Consider the following 18,311-nt stretch of genomic DNA (forward strand, 5'->3'; position numbering starts at 1 on the left):
AAAAGAAAAGAGACCGATGGTCTTACTTTATTGCTTATCATGGTATATACAATGTTAAAGTATGTACATGATGAGAGCCGGTGGCTCAGGTGTAGTATGGCCGAAGTTGAGCAATGTTCCACGGCCGGCGGGTTTCGTCCTCCGACTTACGTGAGTCTTTGTGCTCTCGAACGTCAATGAGGTAATACGACCCGTTGTTTAAGTTCTTACTGACCACAAAGGGTCCTTCCCAAGGTGGGGATAACTTGTGTACATCTGACAGATCCTGGATGAGCCGGAGCACCAGGTCGCCTTCCTGAAAAGTCCTGGACTTAACCCGGCGGCTGTGATAACAGCGCAGGTCCTGTTGATAATTAAATTGTTGATTGAGCCGCTGCTAAGTCTCTTTCTTCATCTAACAAGTCGAGTGCATCATGTCTGGCTTGTTCATTATTAGCTTTAACATAAGCTGCCACACGGGGCGAGTCATGACGGATGTCACTAGGCAACACTGCTTCTGCTCCATACACCATGAAGAAAGGTGTGTAACCTGTAGACCTGTTAGGTGTGGTATTGATACTCCACAACACCGAGGGTAATTCCTCTACCCAACAACCCGGCGTTCGATGTAAGGGAACCATAAGCCGGGGTTTGAGACCTTTTAAAATTTCCTGATTTGCTCTCTCAGCTTGACCATTGGATTGAGGATGAGCTACAGAAGAAACATCAAGCTGGATATGCTCACGTTGACAAAACTCCTCCATAGCCCCTTGGGATAGATTAGTGCCATTGTCAGTAATAATGCTATGTGGAAAACCAAAGCGGAAGATCACCTTTTTCAGGAACTGAACCGCCGTGGCCGCATTACACTTACTCACCGGTTCTGCCTCAACCCACTTTGTGAATTTATCAACTGCCACTAAAAGATGTGTCTTTTTATCCTTAGACCTTTTGAAAGGCCCCACCATATCAAGACCCCAGACCGCAAATGGCCAAGTAATTGGAATCATCCGGAGCTCTTGAGATGGAACATGTGCTCGTCGTGCAATTTTTTTACATCCATCACATCTGCTAACCAGATCCTCTGCATCAGCGTGAGCCGTCAACCAGTAAAAACTGTGACGAAAAGCTTTGGCCACCAGAGATTTTGACCCGGCGTGATGACCACAATCACCTTCATGGATCTCACGAAGTATTTCTTGGCCTTCTTCAGGGGAAACACACTGTTGAAACGCTCTAGAGACACTGTGATGGTATAGTTCTCCATCAGAAATCGTCATTGACTTAGACCGTCGGGTTATTTGTCAAGCCAGGGTCTCATCCGCTGGTAACTCTCCCCGGGTCATGTAAGCCAAGAATGGGACTGTCCAATCTGGGATGACATGAAGAGCCGCCACCAACTACGCGTCCGGGTCAGGAACAGCTAAATCTTCTTCTGTGGGCAACTTGACAGACGGGTTATGCAAAACATCCAAAAAGGTGTTAGGTGGTACCGGCTTACGCTGAGACCCCAACCGGCTTAAAGCATCAGCCGCTTCATCCTTCCTACGGTCAATGTGCTCCACCTGATAACCTTTAAAATACCCTACAACAGCATCAACCTCCCGGCGATAAGCCGCCATGAGAGGATCCTTGGAATCCCACTTGCCTGATACCTGTTGAGCCACTAAATCTGAGTCGCCAAGACATCTGACCCGGCTCAAACTCATCTCTTTTGCCACTTGAAGACCATGGAGCAAGGCTTCATACTCTGCTGCGTTGTTAGTGCAAGGAAACATCAGCCATAACACATAACAAAATTTGTCACCTCGAGGAGAGGTTAAAACAACTCCAGCCCCCGAGCCTTCCAACTGTCTGGACCCATCAAAATGAATAGTCCAATACGTGTTGTCTGGTTTCTCTTCTGGCATCTGCATCTCTGTCCAGTCATTAATGAAGTCAATTAGTGCTTGAGATTTGATCACAGTACGTGGTACATACTTCAACCCATGAGACCCAAGCTCAATGGCCCACTTGGCGACTCGTCTAGTGGCTTCTCTATTTTGAATGATGTCTCCCAAAGGAGCAGAGCTAACCACAGTGATTGGATGACCCTGAAAATAATGTTTAAGCTTCTGGCTTGCCATGAACACCCCATACACGAGCTTTTGCCAATGTGGATATCGTTGCTTGGATTCAATTAACACCTCACTGACATAGTAAACCGGCCGTTGAACCGGATGTTCCTTGCCAGCCTCCTTGCGCTCCACCACAATAGCCACACTAACCGCGCGTGAGTTGGCGGCCATGTATAACAACAGCGGCTCTTTCTCAACTGGAGCAGCCAGGACAGGCGGCTCATCAAGTTGTGTCTTCAGATTTTCAAAAGCAGAGTTTGCAGCATCACTCCAAACAAAATCATCTGTTTTCTTCATCATCTGATACAAAGGCATTGCCTTCTCCCCTAACCGGCTTATGAACCGGCTCAAAGCAGCAACACGACCTGCCAGTCGTTGAACATCGTTGATGCATGTTGGTTTGGCTAGGGATGTAATTGCCTTGATTTTCTCTGGGTTAGCTTCAATACCTCAGTTGGACACCAAAAAACCCAAGATCTTGCCGGCTGGGACTCCAAAAACACACTTGGTCGGGTTAAGCATCATTTTGTAGACCCGGAGATTATCGAAGGTCTCTTTCAGGTCTGCGACCAATGTTTCCTCTTTCCTAGATTTTACCACTATATCATCCACATAATCATGAACATTATGCCCAATCTAATCATGAAGACAGTTCTGTACACACCGTTGGTAAGTCGTCTGGGCACTCTTAAGCCCAAAAGGCATAGACACAAAGCAGAAAGCTCCAAAAGGAGTGATAAAAGCCGTCTTCTCCTGATCTTTGACCGCTATCTTAATCTGATGATAACCTGAGTAAGAATCCAAGAAACTCAAACATGCGCAACCCGCTATAGCATCGATGATCTGATCAATACGCGGGAGGGCAAAAGGATCAGCCGGACAAGCTTTGTTCAGATCGGTGTAATCCACATACATACGCCAGGTGCCATTCTTTTTTAGTACAAGCACCGGGTTGGCTAACTGATACGTCTCCAACGTATCTGTAATTTTTGATTGTGCCATGCAATATTATCTACTGTTTTGGACATTATTGGGCTTTATTATCCACTTTTATATTATTTTTGGGACTAACCTATTAACCGGAGGCCCAGCCCAGAATTGCTGTTTTTTGCCTGTTTTAGGGTTTCTAAGAAAAGGAATATCAAATGGAGTCCAAACGGAATGAAACCTTCGGAAACGAGATTTTCTCATCACATAAGATCCAGGAGACTTGGACCCTCCGTCAAGAAAGCCACGAGGCGGTCACGAGGGTGGAGAGCACGCCACCCTGCCTCGTGGGCCCCTCGAAGCTCCACCGACATACTTCTTCCTCCTATATATATCCACGTACCCCCAAACGATCAGATACAGAGCCAAAAACCTAATTCCACCGCCGCAACTTTCTGTATCCACGAGATCCCATCTTGGGGCCTGTTCCGGAGCTCCGCCGGAGGGGGCATCGATCACTGAGGGCTTCTACATCATCATCCAAGCCCCTCCGATGAAGTGTGAGTAGTTTACTTCATACCTACGGGTCCATAGCTAGTAGCTAGATGGCTTCTTCTCTCTTTTTGGATCTCAATACAATGTTCTCCCCCTCTCTCGTGGAGATCTATTCGATGTAATCTTCTTTTTGCGGTGTGTTTGTTGAGATCGATGAATTGTGGGTTTATGATCAAGTCTATCTATGAATAATATTTGAATCTTCTCTGAATTCTTTTATGTATGATTGGTTATCTTTGCAAGTCTCTTCGAATTATCAGTTTGGTTTGGCCTACTAGATTGATCTTTCTTGCAATGGGAGAAGTGCTTAGCTTTGGGTTCAATCTTGCGGTGTCCTTTCCCGGTGACAGTAAGGGAAGCAAGGCACGTATTGTATTGTTTCCATCGAGGATAACAAGATGGGGTTTTCTTCATATTGCATGAGTCTATCCCTCTACATCATGTCATCTTGCTTAAGGCGTTACTCTGTTTTTAACTTAATACTCTAGATGCATGCTGGATAGCGGTCGATGAGTGGAGTAATAGTAGTAGATGCAGAATCGTTTCGGTCTACTTGTCTCGGACGTGATGCCTATATACATGATCATACCTAGATATTCTCATAACTATGCTCAATTCTGTTAATTGCTCAACAGTAATTTGTTCACCCACCGTAGAATACTTATGCTCTTGAGAGAAGCCACTAGTGAAACCTATGGACCCCGGGTCTCTTTCTCATCATATCAATCTCCATCACTTTATTATTGCTTTGCTTTTACTTTGCTTTTACTTTTTACTTTGCATCTCTATACCAAAAATACCAAAAAAAATATTTATTATCTCTATCAGATCTCACTTTCGTAAGTGACCATGAAGGGATTGACAACCCCTAAGCGCGTTGGTTGCGTTGAGCTATTGTTTTTGTGTAGGTACGAGGGAATCGAGCGTAGCCTCCTACTGGATTGATACCTTGGTTCTCAAAAACTGAGGGAAATACTTACGCTACTTTGTTGCATCATCCCTTCCTCTTCAGGGAAATCCAACGCAGTGCTCAAGAGGTAGCAAGAAGAATTTCTGGCGCCATTGCCGGGAGTCTGCGCAGAAGTCAACATACCAAGTACCCATCACAATCCCTATCTCCCGCATTACATTATTTGCCATTTGCCTCTCGTTTTCTTCTCCCCCCAATTCACCCTTGCCGTTTTATTCGCCCTCTCTCTCTCTATCCTCCCTCTCCCTCTCTGTTTGTCTCTTTTGCCTGTTTGCTTTTTGTTTGCTTGTGTGTTAGTTTGCTTGTCATCATGGCTAGTCTCATATCTTCTCCGTTGTCTCCCTAGAATGAAGTTCTAAATTTTAAACAAAGGGAGGGAGAAAATCTAAAAGATGCTTGGTATAGAATTTGCAATGCTCAAAATAGATCTACCGGGAAGCAATCGACTTCAGTTCTTCTCCGCAATTGTTATGTAGGTGCTAGTTCTTGGTATAGATATATCCTTGATACCATTACCGGAGGGAATTTCTTGGGTAGTCATACTTTTGATTCTTATAATGCTATGTTAGATTTGTTTGGCTCACCACCTCTTTTGGTTAATGGAACTATGTTAACTTTAGAGCATGTTATGCAAAGACTTGAAATTATTGAAAATAAAGTTGCTACCGTTGAATTAATTAAAAATCTAGATAAAAAGATCCACAATCAAATTACCCAATATGGATCTAAGGTAGGAATGACTTTAAAAAATATTAAAGAGAAGGAACCCATAGTTAATGAGAAAATAAATCTAGACTCCACTAGAATCGATAAACTTGAGGGTATCATTACAAACTTGGGAACCGCTTTTTCTTCCGTAAAGAATACTCCAAGTCCTCCTACTAAAATTGCCAAGCTTATGTATGTTCCTAAAAATAAGGGTGAATCATCTAGTAAGGAAACTGCGGATCTTAAATCTATAAGTATTCATCCCAATCTTTTCCCTATCATTAAGGAACCTATTGCTACAAATGAATTTTTCGATCTTGTGCCTAAGAGTTTGATAATCACTAGAAATAAATAAATTCCTAAGGGAGGTAGATGCCTCATTGAAGAATTGCCTACCAAAGATGGCAATACCTAGACCTATTCTTGCTTGTTATGCCTAGCTAGGGGCGTTAAACGATAGCGCTTGTTGGGAGGCAACCCAATTTTATTTTTATTCCTTGATTTTTGATCCTGTTTACTAATAAATAAATTATTTAGCCTCTGTTTTTGTTGTGTTTTTCTTGTGTTTAATTAGTGTTTGTGCCAAGTAGAACCGTTGGGAAGACTTGGGGAAAGTCTTGTTGAACTTGATGTAAAAAACAGAAACTTTAGCGCTCACGAGAACTGCTGTCATTTTTATTTGGAGAGTGATATTTATTTAATTCTTTTTGAAGATGATTAATAGATAAATTCCTCATGTCTAGCAATTTATTTTAGAATTTTTGGGGTTCCAGATCTTGCGCTAGCTACAGATTACTACAGACTGTTCTGTTTTTGACAGATTCTGTTTTTCGTGTGTTGTTTGCTTATTTTGATGAATCTATGGCTAGTAAAATAGTTTATAATACATAGAGAAGTTGGAATACAGTAGGTATAACACACATATAAATAAAGAATGAGTTCATTACAGTACCTTGAAGTGGTCTTTTGTTTTCTTTCGCTAACAGAGCTCACGAGATTTTCTACTTTAAGTTTTGTGTTGTGAAGTTTTCAAGTTTTGGGTAAAGATTTGATGGATCATGGAACAAGGAGTGGCAAGAGCCTAAGCTTGGGGATTCCCATGTAACCCCCAAGATAATCTAAGGAAACCTAAAAGCCAAAGCTTGGGGATGCCCCGAAAGGCATCCCCTCTTTCGTCTACTTCTATCGGTAACTTTACTTGGAGTTATATTTTTATTCACCACATGATATGTGTTTTGCTTGGAGCGTCTTTTATGATTTGAGTCTTTGCTTGTTAGTTTACCACAATCATACTTGCTTTACACACCTTTTGAGAGAGCCATACATGATTTGAAATTTGATAAAATACTCTATGTGCTTCACTTATATCTTTTGAGCTATATGATTTTGCTCTAGTGCTTCACTTATATCTTTTAGAGCACGGTGGTGGATTTGTTTTATAGAAAGTATTGATCTCTCATGCTTCACTTAGATTATTTTGAGAGTCTTAATAGCATGGTAATTTGCTTAATAATAATATGCTTGGTATTCAAGATTTGTAAAACTTTCTTTTGAGTGCGTTGAATACTAAGAAAAAAATTGATGCTTGATAATTGTTTTGAGATATGAGGATGGTGATATTAGAGTCATGCTAGTTGAGTAGTTGTGAATTTGAGAAATGATTGTGTTAAAGTTTGTGATTCCCGTAGCATGCACGTATGGTGAACCGTTATGTGATGAAGTCGGAGCATGATTTATTTATTGATTGTCTTCCTTATGAGTGGCGGACGGGGACGAGCGATGGTCTTTTCCTACCAATCTATCCCCCTAGGAGCATGCGCGTAATACTTTGCTTTGATAACTTCTAGATTTTTACAGTAAGTATATGAGTTCTTTAGGACTAATGTTGAGTCCATGGATTATACGCACTTTCCTTCCTTCCACCATTGCTAGCCTCTCTAATACCGCGCACTTTTCGCTGGTATCATACACCCACCAAATACCTTCCTCAAAACAGCCACCATACCTACCTATCATGCCATTTCCATAGCCATTCCGAGATATATTGCCAAGCAACTTTCCACCGTTCCGTTCATTATGACACGCTCCATCATTGTCATATTGCTAGCATGATCATGTAGTTGACATTGTATTTGTGGCAAAGCCACCATTCATAATTCTTTCATATATGTCACTCTTGATTCATTGCATATCCTGGTACACCGCTGGAGGCATTCATATAGAGTCATATTTTGTTCTAAGTATTGAGTTGTAATTGTTGAGTTGTAAGAAAAATAAAAGTGTGATGATCACCATTTTTAGAGCATTGTTCCAAGTGAGGAAAGGATGATGGAGACTATGATTCCCCCACAAGTCGGGATGAGACTCCGGATGAAAAAAAAGAGGCCATAAAAAAAGAGAAAGGCCCAAATAAAAAAAATGAGAGAAAAAGAGAGAAGGGACAATGTTACTATCCTTTTACCACACTTGTGCTTCAAAGTAGCACCATGATCTTCATGATAGAGAGTCTCTCATTCTGTCACTTTCATATACTAGTGGGAATTTTTCATTATAGAACTTGGCTTGTATATTCCAATGATGGGCTTCCCCAAAATGCCCTAGGTCTTCGTGAGCAAGCGAGTTGGATGCACACCCACTTAGTTTCTTTTGTTGAGCTTTCATATACTTACAACTCTAGTGCATCCGTTGCCTAGCAATCCCTACTCACTCACATTGATATCTATTGATGGGCATCTCCATAGCCCGTTGATACGCCTAGTTGATGTGAGACTATCTTCTCCCTTTTTTTCTCCACAACCACCATTCTATTCCGCATATAATTCTATATCCATGGCTCACACTCATGTATTGCGTGAAGATCGAAAAAGTTTTGAAAATGTCAAAAGTATGAAACAATTGTCTGGCTTGTCATCAGGGTTGTGCATGATTTAAATACTTTGTGTGGTGAAGATAGAGCATAGCTAGACTATATGATTTTGTAGGGATAGCTTTCTTTGGCCATGTTATTTTGAGAAGATATAATTGTTGTGTTAGTATGCTTGAAGTATTATTATTTTTATGTCAACGTGAACTTTTGTCTTGAATCTTTTGAATCTGAATATTCATACCACAATTAAGAAGATTTACATTGAAATTATGCCAAGTAGCACTCCGCATCAAAATATCTGTTTTTATCATTTACCTACTCGAGGACGAGCAGGAATTAAGCTTGGGGATGCTTGATACGTCTCCAACGTATCTATAATTTTTTATTGCTCCATGCTATATTATCTACTGTTTTGGACATTATTGGGCTTTATTATCCACTTTTATATTATTTTTGGGACTAACCTATTAACCAGAGGCCTAGCCCAGAATTGTTGTTTTTTGCCTGTTTTAGGGTTTCGAAGAAAAGGAATATCAAACGGAGTCCAAACGAAATGAAACCTTCGGAAACATGATTTTCTCATCAGATAAGATTCCAGGAGACTTGGACCCTCCGTCAAGAAAGCCACGAGGCGGTCACGAGGGTGGAGAGCGCCCCCCCCCCTAGGGCACGCCCCCTGCCTCGTGGGCCCCTCGAAGCTCCACCGACGTACTTGTTCCTCCTATATATATCCACGTACCCCCAAACGATCAGATACGGAGCCAAAAACTTAATTCCACCGCCGCAACTTTCTGTATCCATGAGATCCCATCTTGGGGCCTGTTCTGGAGCTCCGTCAGAGGGGGCATCGATCACGGAGGGCTTTTACATCATCATCCAAGCCCCTCCGATGAAGTGTGAGTAGTTTACTTCAGACCTACGGGTCCATAGCTCTAGATGGCTTCTTCTCTCTTTTTGGATCTCAATACAATGTTCTCCCCTTCTCTCGTGGAGATCTATTCGGTGTAATCTTCTTTTTGCGGTGTGTTTGTTGAGACCGATGAATTGTGGGTTTATGATCAAGTCTATCTATGAATAATATTTGAATCTTCTCTGAATTCTTTTATGTATGATTGGTTATCTTTGTAAGTCTCTTCGAATTATCAGTTTGGTTTGGCCTACTAGATTGGTTGTTCTTGCCATGGGAGAAGTGCTTAGCATTGGGTTCGATCTTGTGGTGTCCTTTCCCAGTGATAGAAGGGGAAGCAAGGCACGTATTGTATCGTTGCCATCGAGGATAACAAGATGGGTTTTTATCATATTGCATGAAACTATCCCTCTACATCATGTCATCTTGCTTAAGGCGTTACTCTATTTTTAACTTAATACTCTAGATGCATGCTGGATAGCGGTCGATGAGTGGAGTAATAGTAGTAGATGCAGAATCGTTTTGGTCTACTTGACTCGGACGTGATGCCTATATACATGATCATACCTATATATTCTCATAACTATGCGCAATTCTGTCAATTGCTCAACAGTAATTTGTTCACCCACCGTAGAATACTTATGCTCTTGAGAGAAGCCACTAGTGAAACCTATGGCCCCCGGGTCTCTTTCTCATCATATCAATCTCCATCACTTTATTATTGCTTTGCTTTTACTTTGCTTTTACTTTTTACTTTGCATCTCTATACCCAAAATACCAAAAACAATTATTTATTATCTCTATCAGATCTCATTTTCGTAAGTGACCGTGAAGGGATTGACAACCCCTAAGCGCGTTGGTTGCGTTGAGCTATTGTTTTTGTGTAGGTACAAGGGACTCGAGCGTAGCCTCCTACTGGATTGATACCTTGGTTCTCAAAAACTGAGGGAAATACCTATGCTACTTTGCTGCATCATCCCTTCCTCTTCGGGGAAATCCAACGCAGTGCTCAAGAGGTAGCACTAACCACTCTGGGTGAAAGACTTCTACGATGAACCCGGCCGCCAAGAGCCGGGCCACCTCTTCTCCGATGGCCTTGCACCTTTCTTCATTGAACCATCGGAGAAACTGCCTAACAGGTTTAAACTTTGGATAAATATTGAGAGTGTGCTCAGCGAGTTCCCTCGGGACACCCGACATGTCTGAAGGTTTCCATGCAAAGATGTCCCAGTTCTCACGGATGAACTCGATGAGCGCGCTTTCCTATTTTGGATCCAAGTTTGCATTGATGATGAACTGCTTGGATGAGTCGCCACGCACAAAGTCAACCATCTTGGTGTCATCAGCTGATTTGAATTTCAACACCGGCTCATGCTATGTTGTTGGTTTCTTTAATGACGTCATGTCTGTCGGGTTAACATGATCCTTGTAAAACTTTAATTCCTCTGTTGCACAAACAGATTCAGCATAGGCAGCATCACCTTCTTCACACTCCAAAGCTATTTTCCGGCTCCCATGTACTGTGATGGTGCCCTTATAGCCCGGCATCTTGAGCTGCAAATATACATAACACGGCCGAGCCATGAACTTGGCATAAGCCGGCCGTCCAAACAGAGCATGATATGGGCTTTTGATCTTTACCACCTCAAAGGTTAATTTTTCTGCTCTGGAATCATACTCATCCCCAAAGGCTACTTCCAGTTCAATCTTACCCACTGGGTACGCCGACTTGCTCGGAACCACACCGTGAAAAACAGTGTTGGATTGTTTAGGACTCTTATCAGTCAACCCCATCCGGTGGAACATCTCATACTAGAGGATGTTGATGCTGCTGCCTCCATCCATGAGTACCTTAGTGAATTTGTATCCACCAACCTGAGGTGCCACTACCAAAGCCAAGTGACCCGGATTATCGACCCGGGGTGGGTGATCTTCTCTGCTCCACATAATAGGCTGCTCTGACCAACGTAAGTAACGTGGAATCGCCGGCTCAACGGCATTGACAGCCCTCTTGTGAAGCTTCTGGTCCCTCTTACATAAACTAGTGGTGAATACATGGTATTGCCCACTATTTAGTTGTTTTGGGTTGCTCTGATATCCGGATTGTTGCTGCTGATGACCTTGGCCGGGTTGCGGATTATATCCTCCTTGGTTACCAGGATGGCCCTGACCATGAAATCCTCCTCCACCTGAACCGGCGCCTGGGCCTTGGAAACTGCCTCCACCTGAACCGCCACCTGGGTCGTGACCTCCATCAAACGCGTTTGAATTTTTAAACGCCTTCATGATCGTACAATCTTTCCATAGGTGGGTGGCTGGCTTCTCCCGGGTGCCATGCCTTGGACAAGGTTCATTCAATAGTTGCTCAAGGTTGGGACCTGGCCCCCCCTTACCGAGGGGGTTGTCTGCCCTTGCGCCGTTGATTTTCACCCTGTGCATTGGTGTTAGCAACAAACTCATCAGCCTTGCGTTTATTACCTCCTTGATTTGCCGGGTTATGCTGGTGACCCTTGCCATTGCCGTTCTTCTTTCCCTTCGCTGTCTTTTCTTCGTCAGGCACCGGGTCTTTGGTACTATCAGAATCAGCATATTTGACGAGAGCCGCCATTATCTGGCCCATGTCATTACAGTCACGCTTGAGCCACCCCAACTTCTGCTTTAGAGGTTTAAAATGGGAATTTTTCTCCAACACCAAAACTGCTGAGCCGGCATCCATCTTATCAGACGAATGTATTATCTCCTTGACCCGGTGCACCCAATGGGTTGTAGACTCACCGTCCTCTTGCTTACAATTAGTTAGGTCCACAATCGACATAGGCTGCTTACACGTGTCTTTGAAGTTCTGGATGAACCGGGCCTTTAACTCCGCCCATGAGCCGATAGAATTAGGCGGCAACCCCTTCAACCAAGTACGAGTTGTTCCATCCAACATCATAGTGAAATACTTGGCCATTGCTGCGTCGCTGACCTCCAACAACTCCATAGCCATCTCATAACTCTCAATCCAGAACCCCGGGTTGTAAGTCAGCCGTGTAATTAGGCACCTTACGAGGCCCCTTAAAGTCCTTCGGCAGACGCTCATTACGTATGGCTGGCACCAAGCAAGGGACGCCTCCGATTCTTGTGGCCACTCCTGCCTCGACCGAGATTGCTGGATAAGCCGGAAAAGTTTGATGAGCCGCCTAATCTGCTGCCATTTGAACTGCTCATTCCGCCTCTTGTTGAATCCTCTCCTGATCCACCAAGTTAAGGGCTCCAGCCCACACCGGCTCATGCCGGTTGTGGCGTTGAGTATTGCTTGACATGTCTGCGGATTCCATATGCCTACTGTAGCTCGGGCTTCGGCTTGGGCGAGGAGTTGAATGGATCCTGTCTCGACTGTAGGAGTACGCATCCTGCTGTGCCAGAGCTGTTTGAAGAAGTTCTCTTACCCTCCGTGTTTCAACCGCCGCCGATGAGTCGCCTTCCATCGAGAGAGCCGCCAAACGAGCCGACGCTGTGATGAGGTTTTACAAGGGGTTGGAGAAGTGACCCGGCGGTGTTGGTACATAATGAGGTGGAGCGGTAATTATACGAGGTGGTTCCATGGCACGCGGCTGAACCGGTGCGCCGGGTGTCATGATCTGGTTTGCCTCCGGCGGGTTGCTTCCCCCAGCTCCGGGTGTATGGAATAGGTTCCTAGGGTCAAGCGTCGGAGGTAAACGTGACTGAGTTTTCTGATGCCTCCTCCTCATGACCTCGTTTGACGCGTTAAGATCCACCGAGAGCTGAAAGGTCTCCGCTTGAAGTTATCGAGCACGAACGTTTAAAGCCGCCCACTCTGCTGCCATCCTGACTTCCTCTGCGGCTAGATTTTCCTTAGCTTGCACCATCTCTTCACGTACGCGTGCCACCTCTGCGTCGTGCTGGGCTTTATCCGCCGGCTCTACCACGGCGGTCAACAGAGTCGTCAGTTTATCCATGAGGTCCATTAGAATCTGAGCTGGGGGGGTGCCCGGGGTCTCCTGACCCGGCTGCAGCCGACCCGGTAGCTGTTGCTGCCGCTGCTGTAGAGTTCTGCCCGGGCTGTGTCCCTTCCATGAAGATGATGTCTACTACACAACCTTCTTCTTGTAGACGTTGTTGGGCCTCCAAGTGCGGAGGTTTGTAGGACAGTAGCAAATCTGCCTAAACAGGATAGTCTGTAAAGAATGCTGCAACATCCATACTTCCCTAGCTCCAAAAATTATGAAAGAAAATTCCCACTGTAGTAAATTTATCAGAGCTTAATATGCAAAAGGTTTCAACATTTTATCACATTCTTATTTTTTTAGGGAATTATTGAAACAGCGGTAAACTTTCTGTTTTCAAACAGCAACATATATACTTGTAACATAGGCATAATAAAGGCTATCAATATCACTTTTATCTCTCCCTAATAATAGATTGCAAAATGGTCCCTGTGCTTTTTAGTATTTGACCCGCAGTCCATGGATAAGTGAAAAACGATTCGTCCATGCCGTCTTCCTTTCCACCCGCGCCGCACAAGGATGGATAAGGTGAGCGCTCTGAGCTAAGGAGCAGTGGAAAAAAGGCTTCCTCTTATCTGGCGAGCGTGGTCGAGGCTGGCCGTGATGCAGACGACGCCGGGCGCGGAGGCGGCTATCTCCGGCCAGATCCGGTCGAGGAGGGGCGGCAGGGGTCGGATCCTGTTCCGGCGACGGCGTGGATGCGATCTACGAGGCGCATGAGGAGGTCCAATGGTGGGGCTTCAATTCCAAGTTCATCGCGGCGGCGTTCCTCGCCGGTACCGAGCGAGATGGCTAGCTCCGGCGAAGTCTCTCCATCGATACGGTGGCTCTGTACCTGTGAGAGAGACATAGGTGAGGGGAGAGGCAGGGAGGAGAGGGTGTGAGGAGCGGCAAGGAAGTCTTGGTGGTGCCCGCCTCCTACAGCAGCCCTGGTGAGTGCGGCCAAAGAGAGAGAGATAAGAGAGAGCCAAGAGGAAGAAGGAAAGGAAGGAGACTTCAGGAAGGGGCGGCGGGATCCTGCGGTGCTGGGTTCGAGCTCCGTTGGTGGTGCTACTGCTGCTGTTGGACAATGGCCGATGGGACTTGGTAAGAGGAAAACATGGACTTGGTAAGTCCTTCTCCCTTCTCTGATTAATATTGGGATTCCGTTGCTATTTGATGGAGAGCAGCCACCAAAAATTCCTCTCTTGAGCAACGCTCCCTCCCTCCCTCCCTCCCTCTCGAATCTGATTCATCACAAGACTATCAACAGACAACATCCTACCTCCAGAATGTTTGGGGCCCCTAGGTATTTGACTGAATAGCACGGGCTCGCGTGTGTATGTCACCATGACAATACTGCACTTCAAGATTTCATAAGTTTAATCTTTAGTTCTAACATTATCTTTTGTGCAGATAAGGATGGCAGTAGAAGAGCTTGACGACAATGAATGACAACCATATGGACATTTTTTTAGTAGCCAATGAATATAGGCCAGTGAGCCATGGATTTTGGTTTGCTCTTTTTCTCCTTTATGTGATGAGGCAAGGAACATGCTAAAGGGGATATTGTCAATGCTGCATAATTATGTTGTATGATGTTTACATATTTTCGGACCTCATCTCAGTAAAATTCTGTATTTATTTTGGGGCCTAATGGTGTTTAGTTCATTTAACTTTTTCTATTCATATACACGAATAGCAGGATTTCAGGCCAGTAGACTGTTATACCAGCAGTTTCATTTAACTTTTATTCATTAATAGTGAGAGTAAGATATCCTGACAATTTGTCCGCTGGAAAATCTTACGTACTATTTGTTTCATGTAGGTTCTGGAATTGCTTGAGGTTGTACAGTTTAGATGTCCAGACACTTCAATGAAATACTCTCAGTTGCTTTCAAATCTGAGAGTTGGATGGAAGGTGCGCATTTGAACGTGTGAAATTATTATTTTGATTTTTGGTCTCTCATCATCTTGTTGATTCTTAGCTTGAAGAGATCCTATAGAATTCTGCAACATCTGAATTTGGTGGTGTATATTGTTTTTCGGAGAGAGGTGATCGACAGATTGATCTGGATGCGTTCCATCAAAATCTTATCCAAGTTGCATGGTCAGTCCTGTTCATATCGGGTTTTGAGATTATTATGTTCTTCAAGTTGCTTATTTTGAAGTTCAGATGTCACAAAAACTGCACACAATTGAGCGAGTCTAAGAAAGAAGAGCTAAAAGAATCGTTCCATCATATGCTGAAATGGGCCCGGAGATATAACAAAAATCTTGAAACAGGCAGCCCAGCTTCACATGTTAACTAGCTGGTCTGAAATTCTTCAAATGAGTTGTGTGTGTGCATGACCACTTAATCTTTGCAGTTGGAAATTGGATATAGTAACCCGCTTGTTGTTAATTTCAGCTAGTTGTATCAAGAAGGATGTCATTGCTTGAGGATCATTCACAGTTATTGTTTGAGTGAGTTTAGCCTCCCTTCTCGTAGAATGTACTCCGGTTATTTAGAAGAGACTGTCACATGTGAGGATGAAAGTGTGGATCAACTCCTGTAGTAGATATCTTTCATTTGCAGCCAAGTTTAGTTATGGTTATAGGATGGAAACTTTGTATTATTTTGCCATCTTCTTTCCTTTGTGAAACTAGCTGCAACAGTTAGGAGTTTAAATTGATGCGAGGAAGTAATTAACACAAACTGCATTCTTCTTATTTATTATTCCCTCGGAACAGATTTTGCAATTCATGATGAGGTCGTATTGACACATACTCTTGGGATTTCTATGTATCTTATCTTAGTTTTGGGGATTTTAACATAAGCATGGTATGATGCTCCAGAGTCGACGACAAGTGCTATCATCATGAGGCCAGACAAGTCGTTGTGCCAATCCAATGAGTTTCCAACAATGGAAAGTCATCCGAAGAATCATGTCCCAGTGAGTAGTCCAGCTCCAGCAACAAGACCACATCTGATTTCCACCAAGAAGCTGGACCAGCGGCATTGTACTCAGGTAAGCTCATGAAAATTCTTGCAATCCAGACATGGGAGAGTCAAATTTATACAGATAGCTAACATCATCTTACTGTGGTTTATATGGTCCATGTAAATCTGGCACCGCACGGCTACACTTCCAACAATTTTACTTGCTAACAAAAATCAAGTAAAACTAAAAGAATAGTTCTTTCTCCTGCTGAAATAGGTTTGGATGCACTGTGGTATATATATGTCAAGTTTAGCCGTATGCAATAATGCAATGCTTATGGTTGATAGTGCTACAGTTTTGCTTAGTGGGCAGGAATAACTGCTCAGGCTTTCGTAACTTCTATTTCTATTACTGCAGCATAACTGTTTTTTACATGGAGCTGGTTGTTATTTCTTCTTTTTTGTCAGGAGTACTATTTTTCTTCTTTTTGGTCAGGAGTACTATTTCTTCTTTTCCTTCAGTAGTTAAGGGCGTATTTCAGAGGGGAGCATACGTATTACCGTGGTTCCCTTGAGTTTCGTGTGCTGCATTACCGTTATAAGTTACCAGCAGCAAAGAAAGAGAGTCACGTACTAATACATGATAAGGTAGTCTGCTCTTGCAGATCATCTGGTTGATCATTTTCCCATACAAGTGTTACTAAACTCTACTAAGTTCTATAATGACACAAGATTAACTTGTTACAGGACAAGTGCACTGAGGAATAAGTATGCAGAGAAGCTTTGATTCATCATCATCTACATATACTTAGAATATAACTCACTAGGTATGAACATAGTTACTGTTTTGTCGTGTCAATGTATCCGTGTTGGCTGACAAGCTATCTTGGTAACATTATTATGTCTCATGGATGGAATAAGAAGAAGAAATATATATTCTGGGTGCATGCATCATATGAGTGGGTGGAAGCTAATGTATTCCAGTTTTTATGAAAACGACAAGTTTTATTAAAACTTAAGGAATTTTCTGCATGCATTTTCAGAAAAGCAAAAGAAAAATGATTGACAATCTATTCTATGCAAAACAACTCTTCCATCAGATGAAGAATGGCATGTTGGCTTCTTCGCGTCCGAACTTGAAGGGGTTATCTATTGCTATACAGTGAACGGAACTACCAGTTTGCATTAAGATGGACTCACTTTCAGCGATGAATATTCTGAATGGGAGGGACATGGAAAGGTCTGTGTATGCTTCTTTGGTGGCGGAGATCAAGCATCTGAAGTCTCTTTGTATGGCCCGTATTACTCATATCAGCTGTTGTCAAAATGTAGTTAGTGATATTTTAGCAAGTTTCGCAAAAACTGAAAGGAGAACTATAGTCTGGCTCGGCTCCGCCCCCTCGAGGTCGTTGATTTGTGTAAGGACGAGTGCAAGGTTGCTGCTTGAGTAATACAAGTTTATACCTTTTTTTGCGGGTGAATACAAATTTATACCCGCAAAAAAATCATACTACAAAAAGGACTAATCAGTTTAACATTATTATTGATATTTATTAAAATTGGATATAAAAATGGTGCATAATGGCACATGAAGCATGTTGTGTTTTTTCGCCTGGTGCAACGCACGGGCATTTGTACTAGTTGAAATAAAAGATGCAAAACATTGTTCTAAATAACAGCAAGCAAATCCTAACAAAATAAATTGACGCTCCAAGCAAAACACATATCATGTGGCGAATAAAAATATAGCTCTAAGTAAAGTTACCGATGAATGAAGACGAAAAAGGGGATGCCTTCCGGGGCATCCCCAAGCTTAGGCTCTTGGTTGTCCTTGAATATTACCTTGGGGTGCCTTGGGCATCCCCAATCTTAGGCTCTTACCACTCCTTGTTCCATAGTCCATCGAATCTTTACCCAAAACTTGAAAACTTCACAACACAAAACTTAACAGAAAACTCGTAAGCTCCGTTAGCGAAACAAAACAAAACACTACTTCAAGATACTTTAATGAACTCATTCTTTATTTATATTGGTGTTAAATCTACTTTATTCCAACTTCTATATGATTTATAAACTATTTTACTAGCCATAGATTCATCAAAATAAGCAAACAACACACGAAAAACAGAATCTGTCAAAAACAGAACAGTCTGTAGTAATCTGGATCAAACGTATACTTTTGGAACTCATAAAATTCTCAAATAAATTGCTGGACCTGAGGAATTTATCTATTAATCATCTTCAAAAATAATTAACTAAATAGTACTCTCAAAATAAAAATGATAGCAATTCTCGTTAGCGCTAAAGTTTCTGTTTTTTACAGCATGATCATAAAGACTTCACCCAAGTCTTCCCAAAGGTTCTACTTGG

The 18,311-nt window shown here is 43.0% G+C and overlaps 1 long non-coding RNA gene across 13 annotated transcripts; it reads left to right on the forward strand.

Annotated features, from left to right (window-relative positions):
• The first annotated feature begins 13,546 nt into the window (after window positions 1-13,546).
• LOC119270171 lies at window positions 13,547-17,454 on the forward strand. 13 transcript variants are annotated; one of them, XR_005133967.1, is made up of 7 exons: window positions 13,547-14,939; window positions 15,007-15,128; window positions 15,429-15,484; window positions 15,857-16,029; window positions 16,410-16,589; window positions 16,689-16,768; window positions 17,042-17,454. It is a non-coding gene; the product is annotated as an uncharacterized LOC119270171 (long non-coding RNA). The 13 variants fall into 13 exon arrangements; XR_005133971.1 differs by having other exon boundaries at window positions 16,438-16,589; window positions 16,985-17,454; XR_005133966.1 differs by having other exon boundaries at window positions 13,548-14,939; window positions 16,438-16,589.
• Window positions 17,455-18,311: the final 857 nt, after the last annotated feature.

The sequence above is a fragment of the Triticum dicoccoides genome, chromosome 3A (genome assembly GCF_002162155.2).
Source record: "Triticum dicoccoides isolate Atlit2015 ecotype Zavitan chromosome 3A, WEW_v2.0, whole genome shotgun sequence".
Classification (NCBI taxonomy): domain Eukaryota; kingdom Viridiplantae; phylum Streptophyta; class Magnoliopsida; order Poales; family Poaceae; genus Triticum; species Triticum dicoccoides.